This window comes from Schistocerca cancellata, chromosome 6 (genome assembly GCF_023864275.1).
Source record: "Schistocerca cancellata isolate TAMUIC-IGC-003103 chromosome 6, iqSchCanc2.1, whole genome shotgun sequence".
Lineage (NCBI taxonomy): Eukaryota > Metazoa > Arthropoda > Insecta > Orthoptera > Acrididae > Schistocerca > Schistocerca cancellata.
In genome coordinates this window covers 640,711,780-640,732,523 of record NC_064631.1, presented here as the reverse complement: position 1 = coordinate 640,732,523, position 20,744 = coordinate 640,711,780, and positions in this window count along the sequence as shown.

The window sequence follows — 20,744 nt, the reverse complement described above, 5'->3', positions numbered from 1 at the left end:
TTCTTCTGCTGCTGCTGCTGGCTGACTGAGTGAGACTGAGGTCACAGAGCTGCTGAGCCTGCCCTATAACCCCTCTGATGAGATCACCAGATACTGCCATCCCATTGGCTGAAGCGTAATATGTAACCGGATTTGGGGCTCCTATTGGTTCCCACCCCTTTTTTTCTGGAATGCCATATGGGACTACGTTACAGTAAGGGTGGTGGAGGGCCACCAATACACTCTGGTGGTAGTGTTGTGAACTAGGCCAGTTGGTTTCCAATCCTCAAGATGAACAGCTTTGGTTCATTGTGGAATAGGGTGAAGTTGATGAGCGGCATTAGGCATTTCCAAAAAAGTAGGCAATCCCAGCACAAGCATGTACCTGTGCGAAAAGTTAATTGCATGTTCATGCCATCCTGCTGCATTGCCATTATTTGTGGAAAAGTATTCACCAGATGCTCACCCATTACCTTTTCCTTTCTATCATTGTGTAGAAGGCTATGGATACAATCCTCACCTATGTGCTTGCATGTAGTACATGTATTTAATTCACCCCTCCTCATCACCAGCAATTCCTCAAATGTACACATGGATGCTTACGCTGGATTGGGTGAACGTCTTGCCTCTCGCACTTTGGAAGACTGACTGAGTGGACCTTTATCAAATAATCTACAGTTACAGTACACATTTATCACTATGAGTTGTGAAGCATGACTTAGCCCCATATTCATTACTTCATGAAGAGTATTCATCTTAACCAAATATCAATTCAATCGACTTAGTAGTTATATGCTAATATACTACTCCTTGTCCAGCACAGACATTTGGCAGACTGAACACAGTACACAATTACATCTATCCTCCCAGTCCAGTAGCTAGACACAGACTGAGTCCTTTTCCCACCATTTTTCCCAGACTGTCATCTTGGATTATGTAATGGTAGGGGGGAGAGGGGGAGGGAAGACAGCGCCCTCTGGTGGCGGTGTTGTGAAGTAGGTCAGTTGGACTCCAGACCTCACAGTGAACACACTGGATGGAGCTACTGTGTATGAAACTCAAATTTTTTAAAAAACAATGCATGCAAAATAAAGACTTACATCTGTCGTATCTGGCAGCCCAGAACAGACTGAGTCCTTTTCCCGACAATTTCCAGATGGAGGAGGGGAAAGGGAGGGAAGCAGTACATACAAAATAAAGTCTGTCCAACACTCCAGCACAGACTGTTCCTGAATCAAACTTTCACTCTGCAGCGAAGTGAGCGCTGATATGAAACTTCCTGGCAGATTAAAACTGTGCTGGACCGAGACTCGAACTCAGGACCTTTGCCTTTTGTGGGTAAGTGCTCTAACATCTGAGCTACCCAAACATGACTCACGACCTGTCTCACAGCTTTACTTCCGCCAGTGCCTTGTCTCCTACCTTCCAAACTTCACAGAAGCTCTTCTGCGAACCTTGCAAGACCAGCATTTCTAGAGGAAAGTTTGGAAAGTAGGAGACGAGGTGCTAGCAGAAGAAAATCTGTGAGGAGGGGTCGTGAGTTGTGCTTGGGTAGCTCAGATGGTAGAGCACTTGCCCGTGAAAAGCAAAGTTCGAGTCTCGGTCTGGCACACAGTTTTAATCTGCCAGGAAGTTTCATATCAGTGCACACTCTGCTGCAGAATGAAAATTTGATTCTGGAAACATCCCCTAGGCTGTGGCTAAGCCATGTGTACAGAATGGGCGGATGGGCAGGAGGTGGGCGTTATGGAATGAGCAGGACAAAATTTAGATAAAGGCCATTTATTGGCGAAAGCCTGTTAAAAAGGGGTCACATAGCCAGACCTAGGGAGGCGAGGGTGAGCCAGAGAGTAGAGTTTGGCGAAACATAGTTCGTGAAGCTAACGAAAGTTGGCGTCTGCCAATTGGGCCAGTCGGAGCAGCATGCCGGCTGTAAAAACTAAGCCCCTGACGCCGCAGCACCCGGAGAAGCGGGAGATGTTCACTGCTACAGTGCACGTCCAAGTGAGTGAGAAGGCAAGAATACAAGAGAGCAGGCACGGCGACGGGCGGCGAAGTATATTCGACTCACCACGCGGCTTCCTCCACCCTGATTGGTCGGGATCGCGAAAACCGTGTGGGCAGCATGGAAGTTTCCAGATTGCGTAGCATACCCTCGTCAGTACATGAGAGTGGCGCATGGTCAAGCTGCCCTTCCTCGGTGCTGAAAAATGGTTCAAATGGCTCAGAGCACTATGGGGCTTAACTTCTGAGGTCGTCAGTCCCCTAGAACGTAGAACTACTTAAACCTAACTAACCTAAGGACAACACACACATCCATGCCCGAGGCAGGATTCGAACCTGCGGCCGTAGCAGCAGTGCGGTTCCAGACTGTAGTGCCTAGAACCGCTCGGCCACTCCGGCCGGCCTCGGTGCTGACTTCCTATTGCTAGACCGTGGAACGAAAGAAATTACAGGCAGCTAACGCAGCCGGCTTGGCCGTAATGGAAAAATGAAGTTACCGTTTGAAAGCTCATATAATAAAGTAAAATCCCCTACAGTCTGGCTCATCCTTTACACATGTCTCCACAACATCCTTTCTTGCAGACGTGCTAGCCCTGCAAGGTTCTCAGGAGAGCTTCCATGAAGTTTGGAAGGTAGGAGACGAGGTACTGGCGGAAGTAATGCTGCGAGGATGGGTCGTGAGTCATGCTTGGGTAACTCAGACGGTAGAGCACTTGCCTGCGAAAGGTAAAGGCCCAGAGTTCGAGTCTCGGTCTGGCACACAGTTTTAATCTGAAAGAAAGTTTCAGACTATGTCCCTTTCGCACCAATTTCTAGATGAGGGAGGGGAGGGGGTTAGATTAGTGGAGGTGGCCCAATTGACCTATTTTCCCACCAAAATTTGAACTGCCATGATGTCACTGCGACATTACCACATCTATGGCCGTCATCTTCTATCCGCCATCTTGAATAAATATGCAACAATGAGATTGGGGCTGCACCGCTGGTGCCCTACTACTCTCAGGTGCATGGTTAACTACTCTTTTAAACTTGAGCCAAAGCTTCTCTTCATGCTCCTGTCCTGGGCTAAGAGTTTCAGCTTCCTCATTGAGGTATGTCACTTCATTATGTAATTTACTGAACATATACATACTTCTACATCTTTTAGTTGCTCTTTGTACTTTGCTAATTATTGTCGCTACAACTGCCTCATAGCCATTGATACTAGTTTCGATGGTAGACAGTGTCAAAGAGGTCAGGTTTGCTTTTCACTGTTAAATCTAATATATACTTCCATCTCTTTTTTGGACACTGGACTCGTATTGGGGAGGACGACGGTTCAATCCCACATCTGGCCGTCCTGATTGTTTTCCGTGATTTCCCTAAATCGCTCCAGGCAAATGCTGGGATGGTTCCTTTGAAAGGGCACAGCCGACTTCCTTCCCTAATCCGATGAGACTGATGACCTCGCTGTTTGGTCTCTTCCCCCAAAACAACCCCAACCAACCCAACCCTTTTTTGGAGGATGCGGCACATAAGGATGTCTACAGGATATACCTGCAACACAGCTTTATTCCCAGAAGGCAGGATCTCACAGGGTATACTCTGCAAACGACCATGTTGTAGTTTTCGCCACTTGCTATGAGTAGAGGTTTCTAAGGAAACACAAACGCTTAGAGGTACAGAACGGTGGGATACTACTAAACACGACAAAGTGCGACATCTTTGGGCCGACTTTTCGGCTTCCAGGTATAAGAGCAGGTTGAAGAGATCTAAACCTAACGTATACACTAATGCATGATAATGTGTTAGAAGCACTGCGAACTAGGAATTTGACCTTCCTGAATAATACTTTAAGCTCGCCTTACAGTTCACTGAACGAGCTTATAGACGCACAGAAGGGCAGCATTATCGTGGTACAGAAGTTCCAACATATTCCGCTGTGTCGCAGCAAACGTCAGCACAGGATTATGGTAACAGGAATTTATTCTTCGGGTACCATTTTAATCCTGACTCTCATTTTTGCAGTTTATGTCTATTTATGGAGGAGAAGAAGTCCATTACGTTCCGATCAAGTGGGTCAGCCATCATATTTTAGTAGTTATGAGTGTATCGTTCTACATACAGCTTGCAGTGAACTGAATAAAGGAGAAAAGTCAGTAAACACTATTGTAAGCGAAAGTAAGTAGCAGTATGTTGATTTATGTGAGTTACAGATTTAGGAGCAGTCAGTCATGCATGTGCAAGATGGTGCGCAAGACCCAGGAGGTGCCGGCTGGGGTGGCCGAGTGGTTCTAGGCGCTACAGTCTGGAACCGCGTGACTGCTACGGTCGCAGGTTCGAATCCTGCCTCGGGCATGGATGTGTGTGATGTCCTTAGGTTAGTTAGGTTTAAGTCGTTCTAAGTTCTAGGGGACTGATGACCTCAGAAGTTAAGTCCCATAGTGCTCAGAGCCATTTGAACCATTTTTTGAACCCAGGAGATTGCCCCCTGAAGGTCGCTCTGGCTTGAGCCCTGGAATTATCAGATCTAGCAGCGGCTCATAGACCAGCAACATGGGTTCGGTAGATGGATCTTCTTAAGGGTGAAGAAGTGATGTGGCAACACCCCTCCATGCAGATTTCACAGCCTGTGGCAAGGCACGTAAGCTAGCTGCCTGTGAAATCCTGTTGCTGCTGCTAGAATATTGCTGAAACAGCATGGTGCAAGATCCCGGTCCTCCATACTGGTAGAGCAAGTTGGGCAGAGCCACTATAAATAGCCGAGCGGTTCTAGGCTGCATGTATATTTTTTGTAACTTTTGGTGGGTATGTGTCTAAATTCGTGTGCCCTAACATTTACCAGAAGTATTGTGATGTTTTGCTACTTGGACAAGGGCACCCACCATTAATTTCTTAAACGTCGACCAGTGACAGTGAAGCTAGCTTGCTATTGGTGCTAACATTCTATAGCGGGTAATTCAAAGGTGGGTAGCTGCCAAAGCACACAGGTTGTGATTACTTTGAATGAGAGTCGTGTAAAATTGTGGGTTCATCACTCAACTTTGGTATTCTTTTGTTTATTGATGTTAGAAACAAGTTTTTTTGTTAATGTCATTAAATATTATTTAATATGGTTATTCTATGCTAAACTGGGAGGCCCAATGTATACGCTCCTTACACCAAGCAAGGCGTCGTTTGGCATTTACCAGCATGTTGTGTGGCCTTTGAGCAGCCGCTCCACCATGAGATCCAAGTTTTCTCACCTCCCGCCTAACTGGCATAGTACTTGTAGTGGGTCCTGATGCAGTTTGGAATTCCTGTGTGATGGTCTGGATAGATGTCTGCCTATTAGCACTCTTCAACTGTGAGCGGGCTCTGTCAGTCAACAAACGAGGTCGACCTGTACGCTTTTATGCTGTACTTGTCCCTTCACGTTTCCACTTCACTATCACATCGGAAACAGTGGACCTAGGGTTGTTTAGGAGTGCTGAAATCTCGCGTACAGACGTTTGACACAAGTGACACCCAATCACCTGAGCACATTCGAAGTGCGTGAGTTCCATGGAACGCCCCATCCTGCACTCTCTAATGGGTTCTCAGGTCGCTGATATGGAGTACCTGGCAGTACGTGGCAGCAAAATGCACCTAATATGAAAACGTATGTTTTTGGGGGTGACCAGAAACGTTTGATCGCATAGAGTATAACACAGTAATCTTTGTGTATATGCTTTGTAGTATTTGACATGAGAAATTACAGAAAATTGACAAAAAATGAGCCATTGTATTGTAATGTACAAGGCTTTTTCCTCTTGTATTTCGAATCTTTCTTCTCTCGAATGATATTCCAGCAATAGTCTGCTAACATGGAAGGTACCCACTTCGCTTAATACGCCTTTCTGTGGTAGGGATGTCTTTATGGAATCTTTCGCCATGTCAACCGATATGTCACTACAACTCTGTGAAGTAGTCCAGTTGAGAATCTGTCATATGTATCTTCAAAGACATATTGCACCCTAGATCTTGCTATGCTTTGATCATGTCACTCACCATTGCTTTGTAGTTAGTAGCTCTTCTTCTTCTTCCAAGGAACTTTTCTGACACCATCTTGAAACAGTCCCATGCTGTCTTTTATTTGTCAGTTAAATGTGCTTCAAAATTTGTAGCATTCTGCTGCTCCTTGATTTGTGGGTTCACAAAAACACCTTCCTTTATTTTTGCAGCTGAAAAATGGGGGAATCTGGTAGCTAGATATGCAAACCCGCTACCTGTTAGATCCATGGCCTTTACGAATTGTTTCATTAGGCCAAGCTTAATGTCAAGCGGCGGAAGTGGTAAATCTTCAGGAGCTACCAGACTTTCACGTTGTACATTCTTTTTGCTCACTTTCCATCTCCGCCTAGGCCATTTCTTTTTCACATAGTGAGAATTTCTGTCTCGACTATCCCACGGAAAAAAAACAGGCACACTTCGTGTTTTATTCCCAGTACCATAGAAATTACATTGAAATCTGCTCATATTTTCCATTTCATTGTATTGTATTGTATTGTACGAATTCATAAGTCTATTTGGTCAAGCTGGTGTAAGCTACTGGAACAGAAGGTATTTTATTTCCGTTATGGAGCAGAACACCCTTGAGACTTGTTTTCAATGCATCTGTGAAAAGTCTCCACTCCTGTGACTTATAGGTGAAGTTCAGCCCTTACATTAGGGCACCAATGTCATTGCAAAATGTCAGTCCTCCATCAGTTGCAAAATAGGAAGTAAAGGCATGTTCTCTGTGCCTGAACACACCGATTTTATTACTTTGGTGGAGCAGATTATACTCTTGTAATCTTGAACTAAGAACTGTGCCTTTTGTTTACTTAGTCCTAGATAGGAGGTACTGGGAGATGAAGAAGGTTGCACAGGATAGAGTAGCATGGAGTGCTGCATCAAACTAGTCTCTTGACTGAAGACCACAACAACAACAACAACAACAACAACAACAACAACATTCCTAGATCATGTACTAAATCATTTAAATCTGCTTGTGTTAACAAATGTGTCGATGACTCACTTGTGCAGTGATATAAAGGATCATCATCTATGATTTCTTCAGGACTACTTACTTCAGTGTCACTCCAAATTTGACCTGGAGCTCTTGAACGTACTGAAAGGCTGTCAGAATGCTGCACTGGCATTCTCGCTGAAGGCAGATCTGGGTAAACAATGTGCCTCTTCGATTGTTTGTTTGTAAAACCCTGAATTTTTCCTAGACAGAAATAACAATCAGTAATGTGGTCCTTGGGCTCTCTCCACACCACTGGCACAGCGAACAATGCCACATTCTCTTTGCCTTTCCATCACTAAATTAGTTTGCAGTAACATGCAGCACAACCGAAAAGTGGTGTCCATTCATTATCTTGGTCTTCTACCTCCCATCATCATCATCATCTCAGCCTTTTCCCACGTCATGAGGGGTTGGCATTACTTTGCTAGATCCTTCTCTTGCATTAATGCTTATCCAGTGCTCCTTCTCTGAGCCATCCTTTCTCCCATAGGTCCCCTGCTACCTTGCCTTTCCATCCCAGTTTCGGTCTTCCTCTTCACCTTAATCCTTCAATTTCTACGTCTTCAACTCCTCTCCCCACATAGGACTCCTTCTTCTCTGCACATGCCCATACAATCTTAGCCTACTTTCTTGGATCTTCTTCCCTATGGGTCCCACTTTCACTGTTCCACTGTTTCCCTGATGTACTCATTCCTTAATCTATACTTTCGTATCATCCCACTCATCCACCTTAACATCCTCAATCCTGCCACTTCCATCTTTTTCTCTTGGGCTTTTGTAATTGGCCAAGTTTCTGCGCTATACAGCATCGTAGACCTGACCCGATTACTATATAGATCTTTGGCATCCTTTGTACACATATACTCTGTTTCACCCTGATAATTCTCATTCCCCTATCCTCTAGAACTTTTTTCCTCCACTGTTCAAGCTTGTCTTCAAATGCCTCCTGGGTGAAAAATGGGATTTGTAATTCCGACACTGACTGCTGTAAAATGATATAGCCGACAGCTGCACAGTTGTGTTTCACAGAACTTTAATTTTCACTTTTCTCAACCTCCCAATAATACACAGTTATACGGCCTTTGCACTATTGTTTAACTTTCGATAAACCTCATTAATAGATTGCAGGTGAACGTCCACATACTGCTGCAATAGATTACTATTGAACATCTATGAGCAGTAAAACCTAACCACAAAATTCACAGTTCTTGAAGAATAGTAAGGTACATATAGAGCAGACACTGCCATTGTTTTTACACGCAGCCTAATCGTGTAACACTTATTCCACAGATAATTTGAAGCATTGTTGTTATTCTAGCCAACACTGGTTTCTTGTCTGAAACTCGGCCGTGGGCTGACTGTCTTGTGACAAAAAATTAGACCTTTATATGTCATCACAATAATAGGTACTGAAACTACACATTGTTTAAAGTTAAATCTACAGAAATTACAATTAAAACTGAATTTATTAAATTAACTGAATACACCAAAAGAATGCTTCTTTTTAACAGTTTCCTCCACTACAAGAGTTAATCCGAATTATTTGTTTAAATCATAAATTTAACAAATGTAAGTACTCAATCAATACTTTTGACAAAACTGTTAATTACTTTGGAATTAATTAGGAGCTGGCTTTGCTAATATGTTTTCGAACAGAGCTAAACAGATCCTTTAAGATTACTAGTATTTCGTCTTCCAAATGTATACAATTATTACAGAATTTATATTTGTTTGTACGTCAACAATAGAATTTAAGTTACGAAACAATAACTGATTTCACCCTATAACAAAAATATTAACTAGGAATAGTCTAAATAAATTAGAAAATCAATTACATATGGTATATAAAACTAAGCACAAAATCAGATCTGGTGTTATATTCTTTAAAACCGAGGGCCACCCTTTCTCTTTTATGAAAATGCAGATTGTATTCACATACGTTAATGGTACTTAGTAAAAATGTAAAAAAACGAATTTGAGGAGGCAGATGGTAAAACAAGTGGGGAATTAAAATTATCCTAACTTGCTTCATCACAACACCCAATCACTGGATTGACCAGACAGATATTGCCCAATCACTGGATTGACCAGACAGATATTGCTAGTAGCTAAATGGGCAATTCAATGACCACAAGTGATGCCACAAATTGTGTTTAAAATCTACACAGAAAAATATTACATAAGAAATCTTATCAAAACTACAGTACATATGTCTTTTCAAATTTATATTTATGTGGACTGGCCATACAAAGATCCCCATACAAAATATTTACATACTGAGTATTGTACACACACAAAATATGCACAAGTTATACTTTTAATAAGTATTAGACCACTTCATCACAAGTGATGTACTTTTTGGGTAAGGGAAGACTACATTTAAGTATACATATCATGTTATACAACTCCTGTCTTGCTTCAAGTAATAAATCTTCATGGGTTGTAAAAAGTTTCACAAGCACTTTCACACTTAATGATCTTTCACTCACTCTCTCACCAAGCTGTCCATGACTTCAACAGGCCCAAGTGGCAGTTAGGAAACACAGTGCGATCAGTTCCCTTGGAGGTGGTTCTCCTTCATCACAGTACATGAAAAAATTAGACAAAATACCTTATTTTAGTACAATTACTTTTACCTCTAACCTAAGTCTAAGAAAAAATGTTTCGAACTAAAAATGATATTCATTACTTCATAAATAAATACATTACATAGTTGTCATAACATTACCACAATCAGCACTAAATTTGACTATAGCATGAAATGTGTGGACTAGTAAAATTTTAAAATCAAGTGCAAATTACATTGCAAAACATTACTCTTAGTCATAACTGTCTGAAACTGGTTAAACGTGAAAGATTTGGGTTTCTTTCCCATTAACAAAACAGCACCTTAGTGTCTAAAATATGTACATTACCTTTAGTAAAAACTCAAGGTATGCTTAGCATATATTTACAAATCACTACGTTATGAATAAAGAATAGAGTCATAAAAAAACTTAATTACTACTCAAATGAAAATTACTGGGATGGAAGTTGTATCAAATCATCGTCCCACTTCTCTACTCAACTCTGAGCACTGCTCTTATTCAAACGGAAAATTAAATCCTCACAAAATAACTAAATGTTACCAAATGATTGACCTGTCAGAATATTGGATGGGGGCTTAATTTTTAAAAAAATAATGAATAAATGCAATAATTTTAGTAGCTGGGTGACCGGTTACGAAGTCTCGTAACTGGTTTGCCCTGACTAGTATTAGCACACAATCTGACTGCATAAAATAAAAATAAAGAATGACAAGGAATTTCCATTAACACAGTTGATTAATTTAGTCCCCTGCAACTATAAAAGCCACGAAACAACAAGCACAAGTGTAACTGTTCTGTGTGTGGTAGTGTGACTTAATGTCTGCATCTGCAGTGTCATGAATTGCACAATATACACAGTACCCAAGGTTGCCTAGTTCACAATTAGATCATCAATATAGTTACACAACATTTGTTTGTATATAGTTATCTTTTCCATTACCCAATCCTCAATCACATCTGTCAGCTACATTTTTTTACTTACCTCATTAGGTTGTGGAGTGCATTCTAAAAAAATATATCTACTGCAGAGACAGGCTTCCCAGCCATTAATACCCTAACATTATTCATTATTTTATTATTTCCTTATTGATTCAATATCTAATAAATAAACATCTGCTCTGCTTATCTAATGCAAAATTTACTCTACTGAAAAACACTCCACGGTAACAGATTCTTATCCTAAGGCAAATGTAACTCTCATTACTGATCAGACAAAATTATCACACAGAAAAACTATTATTTCACTGTATCCCATCAAATTGCTTGATATTCTAGCGTGAAGGGCGATATACATACAAATCTTACTATTTCCACACACATTACTCCAGGCAACCATGTCTAAAGTTGGCATTCCTTAATGTTAAACAAGGCTGTTCCATGACACTTCTATGGGTAGATAGTTATTTCCATATACTGATTGCACTGAACACAAACACTTCTATTATACCACATTTAATATTAAGATCTAGTATTTAAGACGGTTTATACTGCACACTGTCTCTGCTGCTGCACCAATAAGATGATTGCTTCAGATGTTAATTATACTCCACACCTGTTGACACCTATCATTTTCAGTTTAACTTTCCTCTTTCTTTGACCAGGGTACATATATATACACTGGAGAAACTTTTTCTAACATATTTGTATACTAAAGCATCCTACTGCACAAAATTACATGAAAGTCGAAGATAGAATGGCTCTGATTGACTTACAAATTACAGATGGGATAGGAGAAGAGTTTGACTGCCTCAGGAAACATGAAAAATGAGACAGACAACTAGGGTAAGCATTATCGCCACATAATGAATCCAATACAAGATGCTGAACCCCCACCTTCCTAATTACACAATATATTAGTCCCAAATATTATATCAATGCTGAGATTTTGAATCACCAACAAATTGCACTCAAAAAACTCTCCTGCCAATTCCACAGTTAATAGTACCTCTTATTTCACACTCTTTAATAGCTTACCAGTAGCGCCAATAATTTTTATTCCAGCAACATGCATCACTACTATACCCTCTGTGTTTTTAATAGATTCAAAAAATGCCTGTGAAGTGCCATTCAAGTCACTACCACTGCCCAGTAAACACTTAACATGTATATATTGTACACTTGCTGTTGTCACAGGTTGAAAGACTTCCTTTTTACATACCATGTGATCCTCTTCATGCAGCAAATCCTCATTAATCCTTTCTTTACTCAACATATTGTCCTCATTATTAATTATAGATTCAAATATCCCATTTTCATCGCTACTGGATTCGTCATTGGTGTCATTACACTTACAGTCAGAATTAGACACAATGTCACTTACACTATGCTTTAGATTTGGTACGTCTTCCACTTTTTTCTCTTCATCAGGTTACCTTCCATTAGGAAGGTGGGTGCACTCAGCGACTGTTATGTAATTTATAAATGATCGAGCACAGCAATCAGTCGTCCTTTTCCTTTGCAGGTTTTATTACGCAAATCAGTAGTATTCAAAGAACTGTGACTGACGCCTGAACAACAGGGCACTAACATGCATTGAGATTAAAAAATAGTGCATTGATAATGGCTAGGCACTAGCCAAAATCTGGATTTGCGTAATAAAACCTGCAAAAAAGAAGGACGACTGATTGCTGAACTCTATCATTTATGAACTTTTTTCTCTATTTTAGTCAATCTTGAATCTACATTTTCATTTACTTTTACCGGTTTTTCCTCTACCACTACTGCATACTTGGTTTCTACCTCCGTTTCTGAATCGTATCCAATGTGATTGATTTAGTTCTCAAGTTTAACTCTATTTTCAGCACATTGTTTCTTGAAAGCCTCCACTTTCCTACTATTGTCATCACAAAGTTTCTCTCTCTCTTCTACCCATTTACTACTCGAATTTAATTTTTCATCAGTATTAAGTACTACTTTCTTTATACCATTTTCCACCCTCATAATGTCTTCTTTCGTCGCTATGTTATTCATAATACTCATAATTTGCCTTAGCATAGCTGTCACTTCTCTGTATGTCATAAACTTCTTCCCTTGCTGACTTTCGCTACTAGATTCCTCCTCTTTAACCTTTACAGACCACTTCAGTACTGTTTTCTTCCATTTCGCTCTTTACAGTAGGACTTTCGTCCCCATCATTCAAAGTTACATTCATGTTTGATTTATAACCATCATCGTCTAACGACCAGTCACACTTACGTCTTTCTGTTCATTTAACAACATAACCTCTACAGTTTTGTCCTCAGATGAACTGTCTTGTTCATTAAGGCCACTCATTATGTATAACTTAATACAAAACAGCTTTTGCAATGAATTACCTAGTTTTTAATTACTCGTCTTCTGCTACTCCACTGCCGCTGTTGTTGCAGTTGTCATCTCGATTTTCCGTCTGCTGAACGTTGTAATTCTCTCAACGAAGCGTCTTGTTTATTTCTACCATCTGTGTTCACCTGCGTGCTGTTTGGCTGCTCATGTACTCAATGGCTGCTTCCATAGAACCGGCTCGCTGATTGGCTGTATCACCTCTTCACTGTAAACTGCTGTTGATTTCACTTTTCATAGTCAACGTTTGTGAGTTCTAGTTTATTGTGCCTACATACAATAATCCTCATGTCGGGGCACCACATGTAGCCATTCGCCTACTTTCTTTCTTCGTTTCTTGTCCTCAGTGTCGACATGCTGCATTGCCACACTGGCTGAAAAATGGGGTTTGTAATTCCGACACTGACTACTGTAAAATGAGGTAGCAGACAGCTGCGCAGTTGCGTTTCACAATACTTTAATTTTCACTTTTCACAACCCCCCAATAATATAGTTATATGGCCAGTGCACTATTGTTTAACTTTCGATAAACCTCATTAATAGGTTGCAGGCGAACGTGAACATACTGCTACAATAGTTTACTATTGAACATATATGAGCAGTAAAACCTAACCACAAAATTCACAGTGCTTGAAGAATAGTAAGGTACATATGGAGTAGACACTGTCATTGTTTTTACACATGGCCTAAATGCTTAGCATTTATTCCACAGTTAATTTGAAGCATTGTTGTTGTTCTAACCAACACTGGTTTCTCGTCTGAAACTCGACCGTGGGCTGACTGTCTTATGACAAAAAAACCAGGCCTTTACATATCATCACAATAATAGGTACTGAAACTACATATTGTTTAAAGTTAAATCTACAGAAATTACAATTAAAACTTAACTCATTAAATTAACTGAATACATGAATGGTTCTTTTTAATAGTTTCCTCCACTACGAGAGTTAAGCCGAGTTATTTGTTTAGGTTATGAATTTAACAAATGTAAGTACACAAACAATATTTTTGACAAAAGTGTTAATTACTTTGGAATTAATGAACAGCGACTTTGCTAATAGGTTTTCGAACAGAGCTAAAGAGAGCCTTTAAGATTACTAGTATTTCGTCTTACAAATGTTTACGATTATTACAGAATTTTTATTTGTTTGTATGTGAACAATAGAATTTAAGTTATGAAACAATCACTGATTTCATCCTATAACAAAAGTATTAACTAGGAATAGTCTAAATAAATTAGAAAATCAGTTACATATGGTATATAAAACTAAGCACAAAATTAGATCTGGTGTTATATTCTTTAAAACCGAGGGCCAACCTTTCTCTTTTATGAAAATGCAGATTATATTCACGCACGTTAATGGTACTTAGTTAAAACTGAAAAAAAAAAACAATTTAAGGAGGTAGACGGCAAAACAAGTGGGGAATTAAAATTATCCCAGCTTTCTTTGTCACAAACTGTGCTCTGGAATATGACAGAGACGGTTACTCGTCAGGCAGAACACCCACTAGTTAAGATTGACAAAAATTACAGCTAACACCACTGTTGTAAACTCGATGCATCTGCCCCTAGGAAGCGTGAAGGTTTACTACCGAGGCAGCGACCGTCTGTCGGCGTTCGAGTTAATGAGCTATTGCAGGTGGTCTTAATGACTTAGGTGTGGCGGGGGATAACCCAATGACATCTGATTCTTCCCACCTGCTGTTGAACAAGAAATTGTCACGTTCTATCACTACTGGATGCGACATTATACCCGCATTTCTCTATAACATATACAAGTATGTATGCATACATATTACATAAAAGTATCCCAGACAGCGATATTTTGTTTACATATTTGAATTTCCCATGGTAAACTGATTTAGAAGCACACACTTTAGTATCAGAAATAGAACACTTGTCGAACAGTGTTATCCATCACTCAATTTCAACAAAAATAAGTTTCCCTTCCAGTTTGAAATCAAATAGCCTTCGAACGTGTCACTTTTAGGGTGACACTTAAACTTGCAACCACAAAACAATGAATTACATGCAACAGCTACTAAGTATCCGCACGTAAAGATTTCTTTTGAACCAAGGAAACTTGTCTTTATTTGGGGTAGGTATCTCGATACAAGTTCAGATCTCGTAAGTGATCGAGTGCCAGCAAAGGCTCCCCCCTCCCCCCAAAGGGAAATTCAAGAATAAACAAAAAACCGTTGCTTACCAACTCAACCTACTGGTGCGATCTCTGATATTAAGGTAAAACAGTTCGAATATACAAGAGCCAATTCTAGACCGCTGTATGATCGTGGCATCCAAACAGCAACCAAAAGGCTTTCCCTCCTCGATACACACCAGTCACTACCATACAACTGGAATCATTTATATGAACAAAAACTCAACGTCACGCCAACTTAGGCAATTAAATTATTATTCCCTTTGGCTGTCGGGTAACGTCGATAGTTGCTGGACGTGCGTCTCACGGGCCCCGAGGAATCGCTTCATTACGTCATCAGTAAGGCTGAAAGCGTGACAGCGCTGCCTGGTGACTAGACCTGTAAACAACTCTGTTGACTCAAGTGACGTCACACGTTGGCTACAGTGTTTATACAGACTTGCCTTCAGCTGTTGTTTTGGAATGTCAAATCAATCCAGATTGTTTGAATGAAGCTTCCGTTAACAGAATAAAATGCAGAAAGAAGGTTTAAATGCGAATAATGTGGATTATAGTGACATGATAAATCCGCAGCGTAGTCAAAGTTACATATTAGAGTCGTACGTGATTGATTGAAGCCAACTGATTACAAATTACTGGTCGAAATGCAGAGTGATTTATAGCATAACACATATTACGCATTGCGGAAAATGTGTCTAAATGTTTTTAACGCATTAACTGCATCTTACTAATGTAGGCTAAATACCACTGAGACGTTTGCAGCACGAATTTGTCTTTGAACCCATACCAGCATTAGCAAATGCGGAAAAACGAATCAAATATGGTAAAGGATGCGTAGTGGAACACCCATTGCATTTTTCCAGTTTGTGTACGATATCTGTACGTAATATGCATCAAAACACATCGGATGCTTGTTCATTTTCTAATATATGTTTTTTGGGGATGACCTAGTAGTTTTATTTTTTTATTATGAGAAATGCGTTAAATGTGGGAAAGTGCATTTAAATATGCCGCAAACAAATATTAGGCAAAGACACACGTCTGTCTGTTACCACAACCTTTATTTCTCATTCGCTGTGTTCCACAACTGTCAACGAAATTATCGCTTTTCAACCTAATGTAGACCTCAGACTATGCTACAAATAAAGTTATTACTCCAGTCAAGGTTTCTAGGGAAAAGGGGGCGAAATCCAGTATAGTGCGCTTGCCCAGATATGTGCTCTTGCCCTGTGTGTGTATCCGATATGCTTAAATTTTGATCGTTGTTTTTCTGTAAACAAACAGCTATGTGCCAATCACATCTTCCTGTATGTAGTTTCTCAAAAATCCAGTTTATGTGATTTTAAGATAAAAAGAGCTCAATGAGGGAATTTTAATAGATCGAAGCAATACTGACATCTCCAAATTGTAAGACTGCTATAGATGCACTGATTGTCAAGAGTGTGTCAGTGGGACAAAACATTTGAACTAAATCACGAAGCTTTAGGTTAGTTTAACTATTACTTCTTAATGTAGTAGGCAGTCACAATTTTCTTCCGTATTTTTATGTATATACATACTACACAAGCAACCAAATGGTACCGTTCCACTCGCAAATAGAGAGAGGGAAGAAAGGCTGTCTATCATCCGAGCCCTGATTTCTCATGCCTTCTAAATTTTCTCAATAGTGTTATACAAAATAATATTCGCACATAGTTTGAAACTACTGGTAACCTATCTAGCATCCAGCCTCTGAGTTGCTTCAATGTGTTGCTTAAATCTGACCTGGATTTCAAACTTTGGAGCAGTACTCATGAATGTGTCACATAAGTGTTCTATACGGGTGGTCTAAGTGATCTTCCCCTCATTTCCAGTCACAAAACGTATTCATCTTCCCAGAGGAAGGAAGTAATGACCCTGAAAGCTAGAAATGTTTTTTTTATTCAAGTGCTGTTTTTCTCTCATACTTCGTACAAAGCATTTCAGAATTTTACAATGAGTACTGGCAGCCCTACATATAATGGTAACATTAAAACCCTGTTAATTTGAACCTCAGTGTTAACTAGCATATGCATCCTTGAGTCGAAACATTACGTTTAATTATAATTATAGAAGGAGAGGCTAATAAAATAATGTTTTTACTTTGTATTTTTTTAATATCTTATGATTTTCAGTTTTCTGCCTGATGTTTAGCAGCAACCTGTTAAACACTTTCGATCAGAATGTGAAATTCCATTCTGAATCGTAGGCAGGGATGTATAGTCTACATGGACATTGTTTTTCCTTCCAGTATTTTGCAAGTTCATTTCACTGAACAGAGTAAAATTACCCCTATTATGAACAACAAATACTATTAGGGAGTAAATATGTTGACATGTAAGTGAAAGACTCCGAAGGCCCTGAAGAGACTTATGTAAGAAGCTGCACTATCGATTTTACACAATAATTTTACTCACATGGATCAAAAGTTCTGTTAACTTGCCATATCAGATTTGAATAATATTGCAAGCTTTTCATAACAGCCTCCATCACCGTCACCAGTAATGGTACTGGTATGTAATGGTATGGTGTACTGTAGCAGCACATTACAAGTGTTTCAATTAAACTGATTCTGCATTATTTCTCTTCCCCATGTCCTTGACATTAATGCTACCAAGTTATGTTCTTGTACGGTAATTAGTTTCCAGGTTACAACATGTTAAATATAGAAAGTTTAACTGTAACCAAGCAGTAGTTTTCTTTCATGACAATATCAGTTCCAGTGCACAACTGAATTTGAAAATCCGTTACTACTGCTATCTTGTGCTGACAATGAGATGACTTTCATAGAAATACTGAGTTATTTCATTTGTAATACAGTTTCATAGTTTTTGTAGTTGCTCATGATCTTTACACTTGCATGCAATGGGTGTAGCATCAGCATTGAGGAGCAGTATTTTGTCATTTACACAAATCAACAAAAGAAAGTATCCCAGTAAAAAGTCCTGGGTATCCTGTATTACCTATCAGTAATATTAGATCTGTGTGTGCCACTCACCATCCTTATGAGTGAAAACTGATTTGTGTTAGATAAGGTTTTATTAAACTGTGAACAATTATCAGTATAATTACCAGCCATTTTCCCTTAGTATTTACTATCTCTCTCTACAAGCAACTGATAGATATTAGCTAAAACAAATATGTAATTTCAGATGGAGGTCTGTCTATATCTAAAATTATGTTTCCTTTCCCATCTATAGCTTATTGCAGAAAGTTGAGTAACACCTTCAACACATAGGAATTACATCTTTGAGCACCAATTATTGTCACTTTTTGCAACATCACCGTAAGGTTTGATATCCCTACAGAAAGATGAGCAGAAATTCTTTGTTAATGGGTGCATAATAAGATTCTTTTTTGGTATACCAGTGCTCAGTAATAACTGAAACACGTGGTTTATTAAAACATGCTATTATGTCCAAATCATTGTGCCTATTTCCTAGGCTCGTAAAGTTTTGGAGGATGATCTTGGTTTGCAGGTTGCATTGTATCCACATATTTATTTTTGTAACCATAAATATCCCCATTAAGCAAATCAGATGTGCTTGTCAAACTGGGAAGAGGAAACAAAAAGGCCACACATGTACAAAATAATAATAAAAGGAAAGATTCCAAAAGAGTGCCTGACAGCAAAATGTAAAACTTAATTGTTTTTGGATATATTACTTCTTATATCAATTATTCAAAAACTTAAGAATGCTGTTAGTTTAGTGTCTTCAAGGCATAATGCTGTTTCATTGAGCATTGTAACAATCAAGTCTGAGATAGTAGTGTACTATGATACTACCTATGAAGAAATTGATGCACTGGATGTGAAGTGCACAGTTTAGTCTACCCAGCAGGTGTTCCAGAAGATGGCCCTGCACTGTTCTATACCATCATGAATATAGCTATACATTGGTGATATATTCATCACTGACAGAAAATTGAATAATCACATTTTTGCTTCAAGTTTCTGAAATGGCAGTTGATGAGATCATATCTGAAGAGGCAGCTATCAACCCACACTTTCAACATGAGATAGGACTAGCAATTACCAGAATTCTGAAATGTGGATCTTGTAAACCTAGAGTTGCTCTAGGAAAACAAGTAAGATGTGACACGTGTTCCAGATCAAATATGAGAAAATAAAATGTTGCTGTATTAGTTATAGCACATAAATATGCGGTGAATAAGAAGTGTGAAATAACCGTGTTCGCCGGCCGGGTTGGCCGAGCAGTTCTAGGTGCTACAGTCTGGAACCGCACAACCACTACGGTCGCAGGTTCGAATCCCGCCTTGGGCATGGATGTGTGTGATGTCCTTAGGTTAGTTAGGTTTAAGTAGTTCTAAGTTCTAGGGGACTGATGACCTCAGAAGTTAAATCCCATAGTGCTCAGAGCCATTTGAACCAACCATTTTTTGACTGTGTTCAAAGCTATGTAGACTTTTTTAATTCCAGGTTTAAGTAATTCACACTATTTCATTGCTGTTTCCTGCTGTCATCCATTAATACCTCAATGTCAACAACTACTTTGTTACTTTAAAACCTTCAGCATGTTCACTGTGGCTGACACAAAGGTCAATAAGAGCTACTAACACCATGCTTTTAATTGTCATCAGCAGTGAATGTGCAAAACAAGAACATTTTTGCAATTTCATTGAAAGACCTAATTCAGCTTCCTTTTTCAGGCGTTTATTTTTAAATATTAAAACTGATGAGAGTTTCATTACTAGACCACTAATTTTGAAATCTGGATGACATCATCCAAGCACTGTAACAAAATGTGCACCATACACAACAGGTTCAATGCAATCTCTCCTCTCCACAAATTTGCACCTCAGATGTGTTGTATGTCACATAATACTACAGTTAATTTTCCATATAACTGAGTAAAACCAGTTATTGCGTGTCCAAGTTTATCTCATCTAGGCATTGCACCTTTCCCTTAACTTTAGTGAGCTTTACAATAAAATTTGTATGAAAAGTTTTCTGTGTAAATTACCTATTCTACACCTACAGCTAATGCTTGTGTAACCCAGTGTGCCATTCAGGTGGGTTTACTTGTGTGTCAATATAATTGTCAGGTTTGGTATGAAAGGGTTTCTTGAAATATATTCCCACATAAATTTTTAAGTATCTATTCTCAGTTGCAAAATATATTACGCACTGTCAGTGCCATTTCAATGCAAAAATTTTAAATCATGCTGGGGAATATACCAATGACACAGTTCCAACACACCTCAGAAATTTGATTTTAGTTGCTTCAACCAATGAGAATTACGGACCAAGTCTTGCACTGCCCTGTTTTGTGTATTAACCCGTTGGCTGGCTTGAAGGTGCCGGTGGTCACAGCAGATTGCTCTGCTGGGGCCAGCAGTGATATGGTAACAACCAGGTGTCAGAAATTTTACACTTTAATCTATTTCGTGGGACTCTAGATGCAGAAACTACGCGGGATGCAACCTTGTTGGGAGATACTTCGTCCTTTCTATGTTCAGGTGGATTTGCGCCTCCAAGTTTATGCAGTAGGGACCAGGCTTGTCGGCTTGACTTTGAACATCCGCACTTGGCTTGGTGTATCCAGTGGCAGAATACTGTGCCATAGTGTGGCTCAACAGCAAACACACACACATGGTAGATAGCCAACTTAATGCAACAATGCGTATTATATCAGGCACAATCAG